Source organism: Dermochelys coriacea, chromosome 10, assembly GCF_009764565.3.
Source record: "Dermochelys coriacea isolate rDerCor1 chromosome 10, rDerCor1.pri.v4, whole genome shotgun sequence".
In the NCBI taxonomy this organism is placed as follows: Eukaryota; Metazoa; Chordata; order Testudines; family Dermochelyidae; genus Dermochelys; species Dermochelys coriacea.
Genome location: NC_050077.1, coordinates 24721576 through 24741393, shown reverse-complemented (window position 1 = coordinate 24741393; position 19818 = coordinate 24721576). Strand labels below are relative to the sequence as shown.

General features: G+C 43.4%; 1 long non-coding RNA gene across 3 annotated transcripts; it reads left to right on the top strand.

The window, feature by feature from the left end:
• Window positions 1-9147: 9147 nt before the first annotated feature.
• On the top strand, window positions 9148-19369 carry LOC122456056. 3 transcript variants are annotated; one of them, XR_006274680.1, is made up of 5 exons: window positions 9245-9294; window positions 9715-9792; window positions 11025-11115; window positions 16481-16526; window positions 19280-19369. It is a non-coding gene; the product is annotated as an uncharacterized LOC122456056 (long non-coding RNA). The 3 variants fall into 3 exon arrangements; XR_006274679.1 differs by having other exon boundaries at window positions 9257-9294; window positions 11003-11115; XR_006274681.1 differs by lacking the exon at window positions 9715-9792 and having other exon boundaries at window positions 9148-9294.
• Window positions 19370-19818: the final 449 nt, after the last annotated feature.

Genomic DNA, 19818 nt, shown 5'->3' with positions numbered 1-19818 from the left:
CCCAGCAAGCAGCCGCCACTCTCTGGCCACCAAGCTCTGAAAGCAGCGCTGCTACTAGCAACAGTGCACAAGTAAGGGTGGCAATACTCTACCATGCCATCCTCACTTCTGCACTGCTGCTGGCAGTGGCATTGCCTTCAGAGTTGGGGGTCCAGCCACAGCAACTACAGAGCTTCCTGCAGCTGGGGGAGGTTCCCAGAAGTGGGTCTGACCCAGCCCTGGGAGCAGCCTGTGCAGAAGAAGAGGAAGCCCTGTCCACCCCCACACCCCAGATCAGCTGGGACTAACAGCTGGAGCCCAGTGCAAGGTAGGAGCCCCTGGGTGTGAGGCCCCCAGCTCTGACGCTCCCCATCTCTGGGCCCAGAGCTCAGGGTTTAAAGGGGTGGGCTGGCTCTGTGTGTGTGTGGGGGGGTGACCATGGCACCCCCTTGACCACAGCAAACTGGGCGGTCGCCCACATTGCCCACCTGTAAGGCCAGCCCTGCCCCTCCAAAAAGTGACACCCCCATACCATGCCACCCACACTTCTGCACTGCTGCTGGTGGAAGTACTGCCTTCAAAACTGGATGCTTCACGAGCAGCTGCCACTCTCTGGCCACGCAGCTCTGAAGGCAGTGCAAAAATAAGGGTAGCAATAGCACAACTCCCCCAAACAACAGCCAGATTTCATGAGGAAGACCAGATTTCATGGTCTGTGACTCATTTTTCATGGCTGTGAATTTGGTAGGGCCCTAAAAATAACCTGAGAATTGAAATGGAGGCCCAGAGAGGTGATGTCACTCACCCAAGATCACACAGCAGGTCAAGGGTAGAGCTGGGAATAAAATCTGGGTTTCAAGCATCCCAGTCCCATGCCCTGTCTACTGGAGCATGATTGGAACCGTAGAAGACCAGCACACTGCACCTAGAGTGTCTACGCAGGCTATAATTCAGATGTAATAGTAAGTTTCCTAAGCCTGTGCATCTCAGCTCTAAAATGTCATTGATCTAATTACATCCGATAAACAGAGATGCTGTGCTGTTGAAGAAGAAAGTTAAAATTACCATTTCAAGAGTATAAATGTCCTGGATTGTTTCTTGATCTGTGAAAGGTCCATTCAGAAGGCAGGGGGGAAAACGTCCAAAAGGCCATCACAATGCACTGCATTGATGTATTTCATAAAACTCATTAGCCTTTGGAAAATCAGATACTTCATTTTATCACAAAGACTGTAAACAAACAATAAAATACTGTAATGGAAATGTGGCATGCCTCACTCTAGTTTTGTTTCTGTAGCATTTCCGTCATAAACCCTTATTTTAGGGGTTGGCTCAAAAGCTTCACAAGGGGAATGAAGAAACAACAACTGGGATTCAGCCATAGAGTACAAGTGTTGAGAAAATTCTATATACATCTATTGGCAAATTTATGAAAGCACAATAAAGACACAGATTGTTCCTTTTGCTGTTGATTCCATGTGATATCTGAATATCAGTGTGTGTATATTATTTACACACACACACACACACTTTATATTGTATAGTCAAACAAATCAATAGGAGCTGCACCCAGCTCAACACCACTTCAAACAAGGCCAATTAGTCAGCTGCCTAAATCTGGAGTTAGTGGCCACATTTTAGACATTAGAGTTTGAATATTTTGGCTTGTTGCCTTTATGCTTCAAAGGTATTAAAGGCCTGAGTTTAAGAGGTGCTAAAGATATATAATTCCAACTGAATTCTAGGCTAGACCTGTCAGGAAATGGAATTTCCATTTCATGGGAAATTCCATGTTTATGTAATTTGCTTTCATTCTGATTTGAAAAGGAAGCAAAGAATTTTGAAATTTGCCGCTAAATGAATTTTTCAAAAAAGTGTTTTGGGTCAATGATATGTTCTATATTGAGATGCAGTTTTGACTTTAATTTTTTATTATATAAAATTTCAAAACAAGTCATTTTGAAATAACAACTCAAAATATTGTTTTCTAAGAATGTCAAAACAGAACATCTCTACCTTATCAAAATGCTTTTTTTAAAAAAAATCTTTTAAAATTTTAATTGTATTGATTCCTCTTCTTTCCCCCCCCTCCCCCCGCAACCAAAAAATGGAGAGAAGACAGAAGAAAAAATGAACAAAAAAGCATAAGGATTGGAAGGGAAGGAAGAAAGTAGAACAGGGCAGAGAAAGGTGAATACATCTCAGATTCCAATCACTAGGAATTAATCAAAGGTCTCTAAAAAATTAGATCAAATCTTTTCAAGTTGCCTGAGGTTCCTTTTCTCTAATACATTACTTGCGCTTTCATTGCCATGTCAGCCAAGTTACTGAGCCAAGGAGGCATTAGCCAAGACTGGAGGCAGTCTGATCTTCCATATAAGCAATATGAGTCATTTGACTATAAGCACTGCTCTCGAGAAACAAGTATTCCATAAGCTGGAGACTTTCCAAGGTGATAGGATCTCTCTCAAAACACACTTCTGGGAAGTAATTTTTAAAGGACCTTTCCGTTAACATATTAATCTGATGACCTACTTTGTGTTGAAATTGACACGTTCCCACAGAATGTTTCAGTTTTGACAAAACAGCATTTTCCAACAGGAAAACTGTGTCACAAAAATGTGGATCACCTCTAGTCAATAGTGCTGGTTTCTTAATTTAATTCAAGACTTGTATTGTAACCTGCCTGGAGCATGGATGCATCATTTTTAGATGTCTACAAGGCATCATGCGCACCTTTGGTACTGTTAATAAATAATGAATGAAAATCATGAACTTTAATATAAGAAAGATGTATCCTGAATGCTCACATGCCCAAATTCCATGCAACCATACATTGGGAAAAAAAATTGTTGTAGTCAGTGGAAAGACTCCTACTGATATCATTGATCTTTGTATCAGGCTCAGTAAGAGGCCACAACAATTAGGAAAAGGGAACAACATTTCCTTTTTCACCCAGGCATTTCAAAAAAGGTTCTTCAGACAAATTAATGAAAAACAGACATACCAAGCCAATGTTTTAGCAAACCCAAGCTAGCAGCTAGAAGGCTGTTACATGTTTGTTTATCTTATACTTTGGTACAGCTAAGGTGACTGTCACACAATGATATGCTCAGAGCTGTGAGTAGATACTAAAACCCCTACAATAATTTGATATATTATGTTAACTAAAATCCATTTTGTGTATAAACTAAAGTGTGGTTTATCTATCATATTAATATGCTTTGTTTTAAAATTAGCGAGTGTGTGACCAAATGAAGGAATGTGTTAATCTTAACTCCTTTAACCTAGTCCGGAGGTTGAGAAATGGATGGCAGAAACTAATAAGGGATGTCTACAGAAATGTTATAATACCCAAGACTGGGTAATTTACAAGGATTGCTCATCATTCAATTATGCTCTATGATTGATAAGAGGTATTTGTTAATACAGATGTTTTCTGTAATGAATGAAATAATGACCCAGAGAAAGATGTTTTAACTCATCAGGAAATGCTTGTTGCAACAGGTGTTAATAATAACAGCTGGATTAGAAATCCCTTTAGTTTATCAAGCAACAGACACCATAAAAGAAATTCCATCAGTAATGAGGTACACTGAGATACTGAAAACCGAACAAATGATGGGATCAGTTGTGGGAAAGTGACTTTCCCTCTCCACAAAGGATTTTTTTTCCCTCATACCTGTAAAAGGACAGAGGTTTGAGGAGTTAGATTGGGAATGAACACATGTTAGATTGGGAATGAACAGCATTCCACAGTTCCAGAGTGAGGAAGCGGGGTGCCTTCTCTTCACCACTCACAAAGGGTGGTAAAGTATAATTTCTTTCTGCATAATGCTGTATTAATCTTTGAGTAATAATCTTTGAATCAATCATTCCATTTGAGACAGTTATTTTGATACCTCATAGTGGTATTAAATTCAAATGAACCACAAAGTGCCCTGGAGCATTTTCCTGAAAAAGGGTTGTGATGTGATGTTCAGCGCCTGGTTGCCCTGAAAGGATTAATGCAGAGGGAGCAGGTGGCAATTAACCCAACAGGGCACAGCTGAATGGAATCAGGGGGCCAAGGAATCCCCTGACTGAGTGAGGGCATCCAGCTGAGGAGGCATGAGCTGGGTTGGGGGGCTATTCCCATTTTACAGATGGAGAACTGAAGCACAGGAAAACTAAGTGATTTGCCTAAGGTCACACAAACTGTAGCTGAGACAGGAAATGAATCCAGACCTCCTGCATCCCAGCTCACTACACAAACCACAAGGCAGTCCTTAAATTTCTGGCCTCTCTAGTTCCTTAACTTGAACAGGCAGGGATAGGATCAGGGTTATTTGTTTTATTACACTCTATTAAGAGAGCTATTATTGACTCCTAAAATTCCTTAACATGGAAGTTCAATGTGTAAAGAATGATTATTTTTAAACTATTACTAATGACAAACAATGTTGTTAATTTGAGCTATGCAAAATACTCAGATGAAAAATAAAAAAACTCTCAAAACTTGTCCTTCAATCTACTAAATCCAAAATGGGCATACACCTGAGTGTTCCCATCTGGTGTGCTGAGGTATGAGCCAAAATCTGGGAAAATGGATGTACTGTAGAAGTTGAGGGGTTACTGCCTCCAAATAGAAGCACAGTGATTTGCAGAGTAAACTTTGTAAATTGTTGGCATACTAATCTGTAGCACAAAAGAAGAAGTTGTACAATAGCTTTCGATTCCGGATGTTTTCTTGCTTGAATTAGTTGTGGATCAAGTAAATTATACAACACTTCATCTTCATGAACATGACATTCAAAGGACATAGTGCCCTGAAGTTAGGCTTGTACATGACCCATTGTGAACAATTAATGGAAAACCTTACAAGACCTTCTACATAAATGTCTGCTGACTTATCATGAGCAGTGTGGCAAGCAGTTATTTAATATGGTAATACAGGCAGCAACACCAGCAAAAGTGTCAATATTAACCTTCTTAATAAAACCTTCCCTCCCCAATTTGAAATAAAAGGTACTTTCCAATTTACCAGGACTACAGGCTATTAAGCAACTGTTCTAGAACATTTCACTCACAAAGGAAATGGGAAAAAAGAAAAGAAGTACTTGTGGCACCTTAGAGACTAACAAATTTATTAGAGCATAAGCTTTCGTGAGCTACAGCTCACTTCAGGGGAAATTGTCATGACAGTATCTAAGTACCTTCAAGTAGGGCATTAAGCAATGTGACTAAGCCCTGGCCTACACTAGGAGTTGAGGTTGAATTTAGCAATGTTAAATCGATTTAACCCTGCACCCGTCCACATGACAAAGCCCTTTTTTTCAACTTAAAGGACTCTTAAAATCGATTTCCTTACTCCACACCTGACAAGGGGATTAGCGCTGAAATCGGCCTCGCTGGGTTGAATTTGGAGTACTGTGGACACAATTAGACGGTATTGGTCTCCGAGAGCTATCCCAGAGTGCTCCATTGTGACCACTGGACAGCACTCTCAACTCAGATGCACTGGCCAGGTAGACAGGAAAAGGCCCGTGAACTTTTGAATTTCAATTTCCTGTTTGGCCAGCGTGGTTGGCAAGCTGCAGGTGAGTGCAGAGCTCATCAGCAGAGGTGACCATGCAGAGCTCATCAGGAGAGGTGACCATGATGGAATCCCAGAATGACAAAAGAGCTCCAGCATGGACCGTACGGAATCTATCGCTGTATGGGAAGAGGAATCCTTGCTATCAGAGCTCTGTTCCAGTTTTCGAAATGCCAAAACATTTGTCAAAATCTCCCAGGGCATGAAGGACAGAGGCCATAACAGGGACCCGAAGCAGTGCCGCATGAAACTTAAGGAGCTGAGGCAAGCCTACCAGAAAACCAAAGAGGCGAATGGCCGCTCCAGGTTAGAGCCCAAAAGATGCTGCTTCTATGATGAGCTGCAAGCCATTTTAGGGGGTTCAGCCACCACTACCCCAGCCGTGTTGTTTGACTCCTTCAATGGAGATGGAGGCAACATGAAAGCAGGTTTTGGGGATGAGGAAGATGATGATGATGAGGTTATAGATAGCTCACAGCAAGCAAGTGGAGAAACCAGTTTTCCCAACAGCCAGGAACTGTTTCTCACCCTGGACCTGGAGCCAGTACCCCTTGAACCCACCCAAGGCTGCCAACCAGACCCACCGGAGGAGAAGGGACCTCTGGTGAGTGTACCTTTTAAAATACTATACATGGTTTAAAAGCAAGCATGTTTAATGACTAATTTGCCCTGGCATTCGCGGCTCTCCTGGATATACTCCCAAAGCCTTTGCAAAAGGTTTCTGGGGAGGGCAGCCTTATTCCATACACCATAGTAGGACACTTTAGCACTCCAGGCCAGTAACATGTAATCGGGAATCATTGTAGAACAAAGCATTGCAGTGTATGTTTGCTGGCATTCAAACAACATCCATTCTTTATCTCTCTGTGTTATCCTCAGGAGAGTGATATTATTTGTGGTCACCTGGTTGAAATAGGATGTTTTTCTTAAGGGGACATTTAGAAGTGCCCATTCCTGCAGGGCTGTTTGTCTGTTTGGAGGGGCAACTGATGACATGGCTTACAGGGTTGGCTTACAGGGAATTAAAATCAACAAAGGGAATGGCTTTGTGAGAAACTGAATGGTCCCCTCAAGGATAAAACTCAAAACTGGGTTTAGCAGGACGTTGATTTCATGGAGGGAGGGAGGAGAAAATGAATACAAAACAAATCTGGTCTATTTCTTGTTTTGAGCCACTTCATCTATCTTTATACATCTTGCTGGCAGCAGACTATGCAGTACAATTGCTAGCCATCATCATCTCCTGGGTGCTCGGCAGAAGACAGTGCAGTATGACTGCTGATTAAAAGACAGTGCACTGCTGGTAGGACTCAATCGCCATGAGACAAAACTTAAAAGGGAAATGACCTGGGTGAGTCACTCCCATGTTTGCCCAGGCACCTCTGACCTCATCGAGGTCAGTTAAAAGAGCACCCAGGACTACGTTGATGATGGCTACCAGTTATACTGCACTGTCTGCTGCCAAAAGGCAATAAACTGCTGCTGTGTAGCAATGCAGTACCGCTTCTGCCAGCACCCAGGAGACATACGGTGACGGTTAGCTGAGCGGACTCCATGCTTGCCGTGGTACGGCGTCTGCACAGGTAACTCAAGAAAAAAAGGCACAAAACAATTGTCTGCCCTTGCTTTCACGGAAGGAGGGAGGGAAGGCTGGCCTGATGATATGTACCCAGAACCACCTGCAACAATGTTTTAGCCCCATCAGGCACTGGGATTTCTACACAGAATTCAAATGGGCGGCAGAGACTGCTGGAACTTTGGGATAGCTAACCACAGTGCAACGCTCCGGAAGTTGACGGTTGCCTCAGTACTGTGGACAAACTCCATTGCCTACATGCATTTAGACCATTTATGTGGGGACACACACAATCGACTGTATAAAAACGCTTTCTACAAAACCAACTTTTATAAATTCGACCTAATTTCGTAGTGTAGCCATACCATAACTGTGACGTTTGTTCTCTTTCTCTCTCTCACACACACACACACCTCATGCACTGTTTACATTAGAGAAGAGAATGTTAAAGAAATGCACATTGCACTTGGAACAGAAGATTGTGAGGTTTGTGGTAGTCGTTAGTTCCTGGGGGAGTTCATTTCAGAGTTGGATCAGCTTCAGAAAAAACTCTGTCTCCTGCGCAACACCGCGTTACCCTTACTGTACTAAGCCCCACTGGGCAAGAGCAAAGCTCTTGACCATGGTGTTCACCTCAGAGCGTTAGGCCATCTTTTGAAAATGTGTGTCTGCTCTGCAGGTGACTAGAAAAGATGGGAAGCAGCTGTCAAGTCACATAGCAATTACCAATGAAATAGATTTATTATGTTGCATGACTCAACCATGGGGAAAAAAGAAACACAAGAGCTGGTGACAAGAGAAATTTTTAATGTTCTCCTGGAAGGATAAAAAACAATTTAATCAGCTCAGCCCTCGAGTGATTTATACTGGCAGTGAAATTCTATTTTACACTGCCTGTAATCACAGTGCTAGACTCTGAGTAAACATTCAGGGATGTCCTGCATTAACTGCAATGGAATTAAATTTATGTATGCCCACTGCAGATCTGGTCACTCATTTAGGTGCTTCAGTGTGGATTTAGGGGTGAAAAACTGGCCCTATTTGAGTCAATGGGAGTTTTGACATTGACTTCAGAGGGGTTAGAACTTCACCCTAGACTGCCTAATTGTTGGCACTCAAGTTTGAAAACAGTTTACCTTAGTTCTTATAGGTCATACAGAAGGAGCTAGTTTCTTCATTTTTAATTAAATTCATGCGCTCAACACAGCTGTCTTGCCTGCCATAACTATCTGCAGAGAAAATGAAAATAAGCTTCAAAATAAAATGTCCAGAGATCTCTCTCCCTTTATCTTCCGTCTTTCCTGACATCAATTGTACTATCAGCCTTTCCATTATTCTGTGATAACTTTTTTCAAATGCTTTTGTCTCTTTCCATCTTGAAATAGTTGGAACCAAAGAGAAGTTTGATGCCTCCTGTTGCAGAGTGGGGCTCACCCCTGCAGCGCCTCCTGCTGGTTGTCCAGGGAATTAGCGTTTCCAGCCTCCAGAGCGGCCTCTGCAGGCCAGTGTCCCACTGGCTGCTGGGCCCTGAATCCCTCCCGGACCCCGGTGCCCCTTCCACACCAGAGTGCTTCCCCCTGGCAGTACCCCCCGAGATCTGGGTGTCCCCCTTGGGGAACCCCCACCCTCTATCCCCACCTCACCTCAGTCTTTGGCTACTGCCAGTCACCATCTAGCCCCCGCTTCCTGGGGTGGACTGCAGTATAATTACCACTCATCATCGGCAAGGAGGGTCTGCTTCTGCCTACCCTTGGGCTGCCCTCTGCAACCCCAGTACCCTTTTCCTAGGCCTTCATCAAGGCCTGCAGTCTGGGGGTTTCTCAGGCTGGAGCTCCACAGCTCCTCTGGCTTTTCCCCAGCACTGTTCCACTTTAGGTACCCTGCTCAGCTCCCAGCAGTTAGGCCCCTCCGTCTCAACATCTAGAGAGAGAGTGTGTCCTCCTGGCCCACTGCCCTCTTGTAAAGGCCAGCTGGGCCCTGATTGGGGCGTGGCCGCAACTGTGGCTCTTTCCGCAATCAGCCGAGGCTTGCTGCTTTCGCTAGCAGCAGCCCTCTCGCAGACTCAGCCCTCCTCCAGGGCTGACTTCAAGCCCTTCAGGGCAGGAGCGGGTAACCACCCCGCTACACCTCCTTCCAAGGACCATCCTGCCGATGGATTTGGCAGGTAAATTGTCTCCAGGCAGCCCTTAGAATTTTAAGCCAAACTATTTTCTTTCTTCTCTCTTGTTACCATGATACAGAATGGAGCAGTAATGCAGCTGAACAAATTAAAGAAACTTTCTTGGGATCCTCAATTTTCAATTAATATCTTTTCTCTGACCAGTTCTCAAACTCAATCAGCAATAGAGGCCAAAGTACATAATGGCAGTGTCTAGCATCTCTGCCTTAGGTTTTGGTTCGCTTATTCCCTCTTCAATTAGTCTGCAGGCTTGTTTCATGAAGATACCACCTTTCTAAAAGGACACAGACAAGCCATTGTCATCACAGTGGGGCTATTGTATCTAGCACTGACCTCTTGCTGTTAGTAGATCCTGGATTAAATGTTAGTTATCAGCTGCCAGGAACAATTTTTTTTCTTCTGCAGCTGTAAAAAGAGTCTATCGTCCTGGAGTGCTTTGAGAAGGCTGAGGATTCTTTCTGCAACTAGTCATTCTGAGGAACTGTAAGGAATTGACATCAGAGTGCCCTAAGCCCTTTGTGGTTGTGGACTCCTTTATCTCTGCAGAGCCTTAAACCTGTTTACTCTCAGATTAGCACAGCAGCTCCTTACTGTGATTTTTCACTGTGATATTGCTCCGTCTGTTGCCTGAAGACAGATTAAAGTCAAGGCTCAATATTAATTTACTGTGTTTTTCTCTTTGGGTGACGGTAGCTTCCTCTTTCTTCAACTGGCAACTCAATAGCAAGGATTCAACTTGAAAAGCTTCTGAAAGTCAGTGCATTTTGACTAAGCACCCAAAAGTTTGGATATTTACCAAGGATTATCCATGTTATTCAAATACCTCAGGCTCCTTCACTTCACATCTTGAGGCACCCTCCCCACACCCCGCTCTCCATACAACCCCCCTGCCTCTGCTTCCCTTGAGCCATGCTCTGCAGCTCAGATAGGCATTTAGGCCTGCTACCCTCATCCAATCTAGAGCCTTCTTCAGGAGTGGTAGGAAGGAAATCCCATTCTTCCCCCCCACCACCAACCATCCTTATATCCCATGCTCATCTTCAGAATGCAACATGGGTGCCTACTGCACTTCCCTGGTGCAACAGGACTCCACAGACTTCTTTATTGCATCCTGTGACTGCTTTTAAGGCAGCTTGGGGTCTGGGTTGGTTGTGTCATGGCCCAGAGGGCATTAATATGGAGAAATCCCAGTGTATGTGAACTCCCATCTTTCATTCATCATCACACGAGCCACTAACCTAGTAGGAACATTCACTATTCTCATGTGGACATCATAAATGAAATGGCTGGATATCACCGCTGTACGATGGATATTTTATTACTGCCAGTCTGAAATAACTGGCAGCCACAAATGTCAGGCAAAGAAGTTGTCTTAAAAATGCCTGGCCAAAGCTGTATTGCATTGGTTCAGCCGCATCAAGTGCCGCAGACTTAGGATGAAGGAGAGAAAACTCTCAGAACTTTGAGGAAGGGTTCTACTGGGAGAAGTGGGGAAATGTTTGTTTCAAATGAGTGGGGATAAGTTCCCACCAACCTTCTCCCCCTTGACTGGGAATCTTCACCTGGAAACACGATGGGAAGGATTGGTAGCACTGGATTCTTGGATTGATAGGAGAAGCCAGCAGAGCAACACTATTAGGTATTGCCTAGTGAGTAATTAAAGAGTACTTCTAACAACATTTGTTTCTAACAGGAGTTAGGGCACTCTGTTGCAGGTGTGAGATAGACACTCAGGACTTCTGGAGAGGAACTTGTTCAAGGATAGAATTGACTGGAATGGGGAAAGGTTGAATTTCAGTGAATCAGGTATTTTGAACTTGCCTATTCAGGAGAGTTTAATCTGTGATTTACCCACAGTATCATGAACCACTGGGGTTATGTCTTCACTACACAGTTAGACTTAGGTGCTGAGCACTCAGGTTAGCCTCGTCTGGTGTGAACATCCCCAGGCAAAGTCTAACCCACATTAGTTTTGTAAATTCCAGGAGAATTTGTCTGTCCTTCAAGGGGAATTGTGAGAAAGGTATTGGAAGTACAGTCAGCTTGAGTGATTTCACCTGCAACCTCACTGCAAAGTGGGCAGGTCCTAAGTTGAAGTAGGGCTCAGGTTTTAATTTATACACCCCAGATGAATACAATAACCAGGGCTTAAAGCATCTCTACCTCCAGGTCAGCGTGTTTGAGTGTGAGTGGAAGGTGTGTGCTTGAGTTAAAACCTGTGTAAAAGCCCAGGTTAACTGGGCAGTGATGACATGCCCAGAGAGGCCTCACTTGTCATTACTGCAGGCTAAGTACAGCTAATGTTAGTCAATGTCTTTGCAGTGTATTTCCTTGAGCTAAGGAAATGCCCCCTAAAAGGCAAAACTATTGAATGATTGTTGATCATTTATGGAAGGAATTGGAGAGCTGCCGGTATTACTATACTCTTGAAATCCTTATGAAAAATGATCCTCCTAAAATCCAAATAGCTGGAGGCTTAATTAAATTAGCCATTTCCCTTAGCTGGTGCTTAGCACCAAGGAGCCTTGCCAAACTAAGAGGAGTGGTTAAGAACAGAATTTGTGTTATTGCCAGAAGGTCATGCTATTCAGAAGAATTTTGTGATATATTTGTAATCAGGAGTGATGGTCTGAGCTGCTGCTGTGCACTTCTTATAAGAATGCCAAGTTATTAGATTACTTGTGATTTGTGCTTTAAATAGCAGTTTCTTAGAGTGGGATGCTATAGCAGCCAGGTTTGCTATATGGTGCATCTCTCAAATGCCTGCAAAAAGAGGGAGACAGGAAGGGAATAAATGTAATGATAAAAGGAAAAATTCTGGCTGGATTCTGCCATGCAACCCCCATCAGTCTCAAGGGGATTGCACACGGTGTGTAAATCAGAGTAGGATCTGGCCCATAGAGCTTAATGGTCTGAAATTCCTTCTCTATCTTTTTAAATAGGGAAGAAAGAAGATTAGAGACTAATTCAGGTTAAAATAAAAAGGGCATCCACTTTCTTTCTTTCTTTAGGGCATCCACTTCTCTGAAAAGTTTATACAGGAGATTTCTTTTGCCCCTCCTGGGAATTAAATATGTAGGTGTAGGGGATACACTGTAGTTTTAATGACAATGGTCAGGGGAAAATAAGGATAAGTGCAAACAGAATCAAGTAGCTGGGCTCCATTCAGCTTCATGGCATGTCACAGAATTTCCATCCAGGCATTTTTACTATCAAGGTGCTGCAGGCAATGATTCCAACCAGATTTCAAAAAGAAAAGGAGTACTGGTGGCACTTCCAAGGGAAGCAGTGGGGGCAAAAGATCTATCTGGCTTTAAGATTCTACTCGATAAGTTTATGGAGGAGATGGTATGATGGGATAATGGGATTTTGGTAAGTAATTGATCTTTAAATATTCAGGGTAAATAGGCCAAATCCCCTGAGATGGGATATTAGATGGATGGGATCTGAGTTACTATAGAAAATTCTTTCCTGGGTATCTGGCTGGTGAATCTTGCCCATATGCTCAGGGTTTAGCTGATTGCCATATTTGGGGTCGGGAAGGAATTTTCCTCCAGGGAAGATTGGAGAGGCCCTGGAGGTTTTTCGCCTTCCTCTGTAGCATGGGGCATGGTTGACTTGAGGGATGCTTCTCTGCTCCTTGAAGTCTTTGAACCATGATTTAAGGACTTCAATAGCTCAGACATGGGTGAGGTTTTTCATAGGAGTGGGTGGGTGAGATTCTGTGGCCTGCGCTGTGCAGGAGGTCAGACTAGATGATCAGAATGGTCCCTTCTGACCTTAGTATCTATGAATCTATGAATCTATGAATTTAGGCTTGAATAGAGACTTGAATAGAGACTGGGAGTAGATGAGTCATTATACTAAATAATACTATTTCCCCATGTTATTTCTCCCCCCACCCCACCCCCCACTGTTCCTCAGACGTTCTTGTTAACTGCTGGCCCACCTTGATTATCACTACAAAAGGTTTTCCTCCTTTCCCCCCTCCTTCCTGCTGGTAATAGCTCATCTTAAGTGCTCACTCTCCTTACAGTGTGTATGATAAAACCCATTGTTTCATGTTCTCTGTGTGTGTATATAAATCTCCCCACTGTATTTTCCACCAAATGCATCCGATGAAGTGAGCTGTAGCTCACGAAAGTTTATGCTCAAATAAATTTGTGAGTCTCTAAAGTGCCACAAGTACTCCTTTTCTTTTTTGTGAATACAGACTAACACGGCTGCTACTCTGAAACCTGTTAAGGCTTTACAGTTCTCTTTCCTGAAAGTTCTGTGTGGAGAATGGGTGAACAGCTGGAGGTTTGTGAGCTCTAGCTGATTATCGGGGGCTGCGTTGAGACAGGTATGGTGGTTTACCTTGTTCAGAGGAAAAGGAGGAGGAGTTCCAAAAAGACGTTCTGAGACATCTTTGGCCACTGCCAGGTGCCAACAAGTGAAGAAATTTCTTTGAAGAGATGACCTATTTGGATTAAAGAACAGAAACAATTACCACCAATGTGGACATTGTGTAGCATTCCATTTGCTGAACAAAAGCCAAGGGAGGAGCCTACATTTTTTTTTCTAAATTGCAGGCTGGTTTCCAGTCTGCAGCAGGTGAAGCAGGCACCCAGACTGCAACTGAAGGCAATGACCAAAGCCAATCAAATCAGTACAAAAGCAGGAGTGGTCACAAACATTGCAGGTTGAGAGTAAGAAAGGTAATAAAAGATAAGACAACTTGGGAGAGTGAAAAGAGCAGAGAACAAATATCCAGTTGCCCTAGCTGCCAACAAAGATATCCTGTTCTTGGGGAGGAGCAACAGGAAATGGAGAATAGACAAATGACAGGCAATCCTGCCTATACCCTCAGATGACTGTATGACCCCTACTGTAGCCCTGAGGCTGTAGCAACCCTTTTTGCTCCTGCATCCCTAGAGAGGTCAATGCCCAGTGAATTTATGCTTCAGTCTATGCTTCATCCAAAAGCCCCACTCCACAGAGAAGGACAAATAGGTCCTTCTCTGGAGTGGCACTCACCACGCAGCGGGTACACACACCTCCTGTATGGGCTCTCCTGACACTGCCTCTCCCATCACACAGTGGTATCAACAGCAGTTCAGGTGCATCACTGCTATGGAGAAAGGAGTTGGATTTGCCTCTCTGTTCTACACAACTCCCATTGGAGTCCAGACTGAGAAGAGGCTTCAGGTTTTAGCCAAAGCAAATGCATCAAGTCTAAAAAACCCTCAAACCTCTTAGTACGACAGATTCATAAATGCAGCGAAGTGATGTCAATAAGACATCAGGAAATAATAGACAAACATGAATACAGTAAAGGATTCAACCCTTCTTATTCAGCTCCGCATGGTGATTCAACAGCTTCCATGGCTCCTTTCTGCTAAATTATACATTCTTCAAAACGGTACTGGGAAGTTTTACAAATGGATATTCATCAACATGTCAGTAAGCTACAAACATCCAAGTGCCAACTTCATACCAGAAACAACAAAATACTGTGCTCAGCACTTCCCAAAAAGTGTTTCCAGGAGCTCTGATAGAGAAAAAATGAGGAAGAGATCGATCTGCATATCTAGAGAGATGACTGTGCTAGTAAAAAAAAACTAAACCAGAATTTAGGGAGACAGTAGGAAATCTAGAAGCAACAGTTACAATAAAAGCCAGAGAAAATGCTACCAGTCTGAATATTCTGTCAAAATAAGCAGCAACACACAGATCTTGTCAAGAGACATCCCTGTAACCTGCTCAAGAAAATCATTTATTTGCACATAGGAGGCTAAGTTAACAGAGCCAATCATGGCAGAGACAGAGACCTGCTTCCAAGCATTATACTAAGACTAGATGCAAATTTTATACAAATGGGCTGTAGCTGCCCGTGTTCTCAGCAGCTCTCTTTGACTGGATCCCCTTTCTCCTTTCCTCAACAGAAGCCCTGATACCAAAAATTGATATTTATATAACAATTCAAGAGAAGGGTTCACTTACCACCATTACATTCTCTTCAGCAATGTGCTATATCAACTTGCTGAATTGGGCTATAAAAACATCTCTCCTCTTAATGAGTTTGCATATTGTATAAGGAATTAGACTTGGCAGTAGCAGTAAGGGCAGATATACAAGCACCAATGGGGAGCCTTGTAAAATCTGATACTCCAAACTATGTGGTTCCCACATGTCAAAATGCAGGATCAAGCCCAGAAAATAAACAGTCACAAACAGTGGACAGGTACAGAGCATTTTTTATATTTTACTTTTCCTAGTTCCAGCTGAGGCATTTAGCTATGACAGTGATGGGTGCCATACAACAGCAGCATTCCCCAGACTTTCCAAGGCTGAACTGTTCCTCCCTGTCATGACCATAAAATCAGTCACATTTTCCCTCCACAATTCTTTGTGGCATGGCAAGCCTTTTTTAATGTATACATCTCACCCCAGCTATGCTTTCAGGCCCTGCATTTTGGGAAATGCTGTAAAAGACAGATCAGGATAAGGGAAGAGCCAGATTCCCAAATAATATCCTGCAGTATTTCCAGCCCCACTTTTCACATTCAAACAGCCAGTTTCTGATCTCAGTTATATCACTGCAAGACTAGAGCTATACCAGATTTAGAGCCCTCCAAAGCCCTCTGAAGCCAATGAAACATCAGAATGTTATTGTTCTTCTCCAAAACATGCAAAGCTACTACACTATTCTGAGGTTCACCCAGAACAACATTCTGGTAACATTTTTTTGAGCATGAGCTCAGAGCATAGCAATCTGACTTTCCTGCAAGGCTAGCAAGCAGCAGGATAAGTGAAGTTTACAAACTGTAAGCCTATTGGTTGTAACTTAGAGGGGGAAGGGGAGTAGAAATAAAGTTTGTTACAGTTAAATAACGGGAGATAATGACATCTATAACAGGAAAGTTAAGTGACCATAGGCAGCATTTTCCAATTTAAATAATACACAACTTTCATCTGAAAGATGTTGAAAGTAGGCCAGTATCAACCATTAAAAGCATTAGGCTGACTCATTATACCAGATAAGTGAGCTGTCAGTAAACAGAACATGTGATTAAAGACATTGAGGTTACACGGACACTAGGGAAATACTGAGATTACACTTTCAGTTTATTAAAATTGCATGAACACCAGCTTTACCAAGGGAACCTTCCTTGTTCATTTCTTTTAGCGTGTGCCAGGGCCAGATAAGGAATCCAATGTCATTATCAGAACAGGTGCAGTAGAGGTACTGGAGGAACATGTGAATTTTGTTTTTCTAAAGACATTGTGTTTCTTTCAGCATTTGAGGTAAGAATTGCAATAGTGGCAAACTATGTAAAAATACTGTATAACATTACTTTTTGTGACTATAGACACAAATCACTAGATTATACCTGAAGTAAAATGAATCCCATTACAGTCAGACACAGGCATGACACATCTGCTAGCTAGCTGATACTGAGCAGTAGGGACATGCTGGTATATTTTATTTCCCAGTGCCCACCCATTGAGACCCCAGTGATCTCATGCATGTTCTGACACTCTCTTTCGCTTCCCCCTGGGATCAGCCCTCAATTCAATGCCTTCACAAAGCAGACATTGTAGAAATGATGGTGCCAGGGAGTCAGTGTTTCTGTTACTCATAATGTAATCCCTGGAAGTACCGAGTCTTTTCAGTGACAGAAAGGAACAGATGGCAACCACCATTCCCAGCAGGCAGGGAAAGGGGCAGGTGTCAGAACATCCACCCCAACCTGTAGAGCAGCAAGTGCTCTTCTGTTCAGAGTCGCCTGAGTCTCCAAATAGCCACCTGTGATGCAAGTAAATAAGCAAGTAAAGATAAGTCATATAATAATGATATTTAAGGGAAGTCGTGGTACTGATCATTATAGGAGCGGAAGCCCACAGAGCAGATTCCCACACTTCAAGGACTGTAAGGTAGTATACTCACCACCCGGAGCACCTCCTTGTGTCAGGACATGATGCTGCAAAGGGGCCCTTATCTCCAGTGCCTCCTGCTGGCCATCTGCCTCTCACTGGGTCTTCTGGGGCTTGGCCCTCTGGCAAAGTCACAAAGTTCAGTCTCCTTCTGGGATACCAAAAGGCCCAACTGAAAGTCTAAGCTAAACATCTAACTAATATTTCTTTCAGCCCTCTCAGGCTCCATTGAAGTGCTCTCACTGCTACCACATCAAGGCCTTCCTCCCAGGAGCCTAACCTGCTCCTGCCGGTGGGCTTGCATGTCCCTTCCTCAGGAGCTGATAGAGGCCCTGGGCCTAGCCTCTACTCTGGGTTCTGGCCCTGTTTTAAGCAGCTAGAGCTTCTTCAGACATGCTGCTCTTTGCTTGGGGAACTTGCTAGATCCAAGTCCTGTCATGCTGCTCCCCCACAGCCTATACTTAACACAGCCTCCCTTTGGTTCTCAGACTCTGGGTTCTCCCTTCGGTGCTGAATAAATAAGTCTTCCACCCCTCTCAGGTTCCACTGAAGGTCTTTCACTGACCCTACCTCAGGGCCTTCCTCACAAAAGCTTAAATTGCTTCTGCGGAGTTCCAGTCTTAACCGGTTTTCCCTCACTACTCTCTCCCTGGGACTCTGGCAGCATCCCCCAACACTCCCTGTTGGGCCCTAGCTCAGGGCTCCCCAATACTGGAGCCTGACCCTGCTTCCTGTGATTTCTCCTGCCTATGGAAAAGTTCTGCCTTCTTTGCAGTCTCTCCCCACACTGGAACCTAACTGGGTTCTCCACTCTATATAGTCTTTTCCAAACCATTTCACAGCTGGGGTCACTAATTATCACTAAATGGCCCTATATCAGCTGCGCGCTAGCTGCTGGGACACAGGCATGACTGAGCCAAAAAGGGGCCAGCCAGCCTATGACAATGACTTAATGATCCAAAATTTCCACCAGCACAGTTAAATTATTTTATATTCATTAGCAACGACAGACCATGCATTTCTGCAGAACGTTTCATTTCAGGGCCCAAAACAAACACTGCTGTGAGTTAAAGTACCATCACCCCCTTTCAAAAGGTGGGGAAAATGAGGATTAAGTGATGTGCCCAAAACCACATGGCAAGGCTATGGGAGGACCCACACAGAGAACCTTCAACTCCTGCCTCATAGTCCCACACTTAACTTAAATGATTTACAAGCCATGCCCAGAGATCACTTTAACCATCAGTAAAATGCAGCCATCTCCAGAGTGAAACATGGTATGTGTTTAACAGTGTGCAGCTGTTTGGGACAGGAAGTGAAGAATACTTTATCCAACTGACAAAACTTCCTTTTTGGAATTTGTCCAGGATCCCAAATCACCTCTACCTTTTTTCAGAGTTCTATCTAATCTTTAATGGATCTGAATGATAAGGTATTTCACCAATTGATACCTGCAATGCCCCCTCCATAATGCTGGAATGTTATCTTGGTATTGACTCAAAGGATAAAGTGCTACCAAGTTAAATGACCAAACTTCTTGGTGGCCTCCCATCCAATCACTCGGTATGCTAGCGCTGGTGAATTTGTGAAATCTGACAGCAGACAGAACAAGTTCATACAACACTATGCCATTTTTACAGGTCTTCTTTCCACTGTAAAACAAGGCGATCAGAGGCTTCTTTCTAATGGATTTCTCCCTATAATCAAAAGTTTTTTGGCCTCAGGCAAAATCCCAATCTTTCCTTTTCCGAAAACAGAACCTGTTTGTCTTGTTTGAAATTTGATCTGAATTAGTTCTAGCATGTTCCCTTCACTATAGGTGTGTAAACACAGCATGGATAGCTGTCTGAACTGGGAACCCTGTCCTTAATAAACACACTTAATGCATATGAAGAGTGCTTTGGCATGCCCATCTGCTTGGTTGGCATTGTGTCCCCATTAATAATTTTGTCAGATTGTTGCTACGGGCACAGTGCAGGGCTATTGATGGGTTTTAGCAGCCATCCTACACCACACTGAATATGACATTTCTATTTCTCATCTGTGCCAGAAATAAAGTTTTGGGACCACATGCCTCTTTAACTTTATGACATCTGTTATCTGACTCAAGAAGAACCAAAACCCAGCAGAAGAAAGGAAGGTACAGAGTTCACAAGCACTGCTGGCTGCCAACAAGACAGCTTGCATTGCATCAGATGACTAACGAACCCATGAAGGTCAAATGATTTGGTTGTGTGAAGAACCAGAGGAAGTGTGAAGAATGAGGAATGCAGCATAAAGGCCTATAGCAGAAAATGTCATTGTGGTATGAAGGAGACAATTTGAGCCAAAAAATAAACAAATTTGTAGTGCCCAATATACATTGACTGTTCTGACTCTGAATTGGCAGCCTAATAGGGGCAACAGACAGGCCAAATCACAGCATGTGAAAAAATGTTATATATATTTGCTGTGAAGTAGAAGTGCACACTTGATTGTGTATGGCACAGCTGAAGAGAGGAACACAAACACAATGGTCACTATCAGAAGTAAACCTGTCACCACGGTGATATCTATGATACCACAATATTTTCCCATTCTTATTGCAGG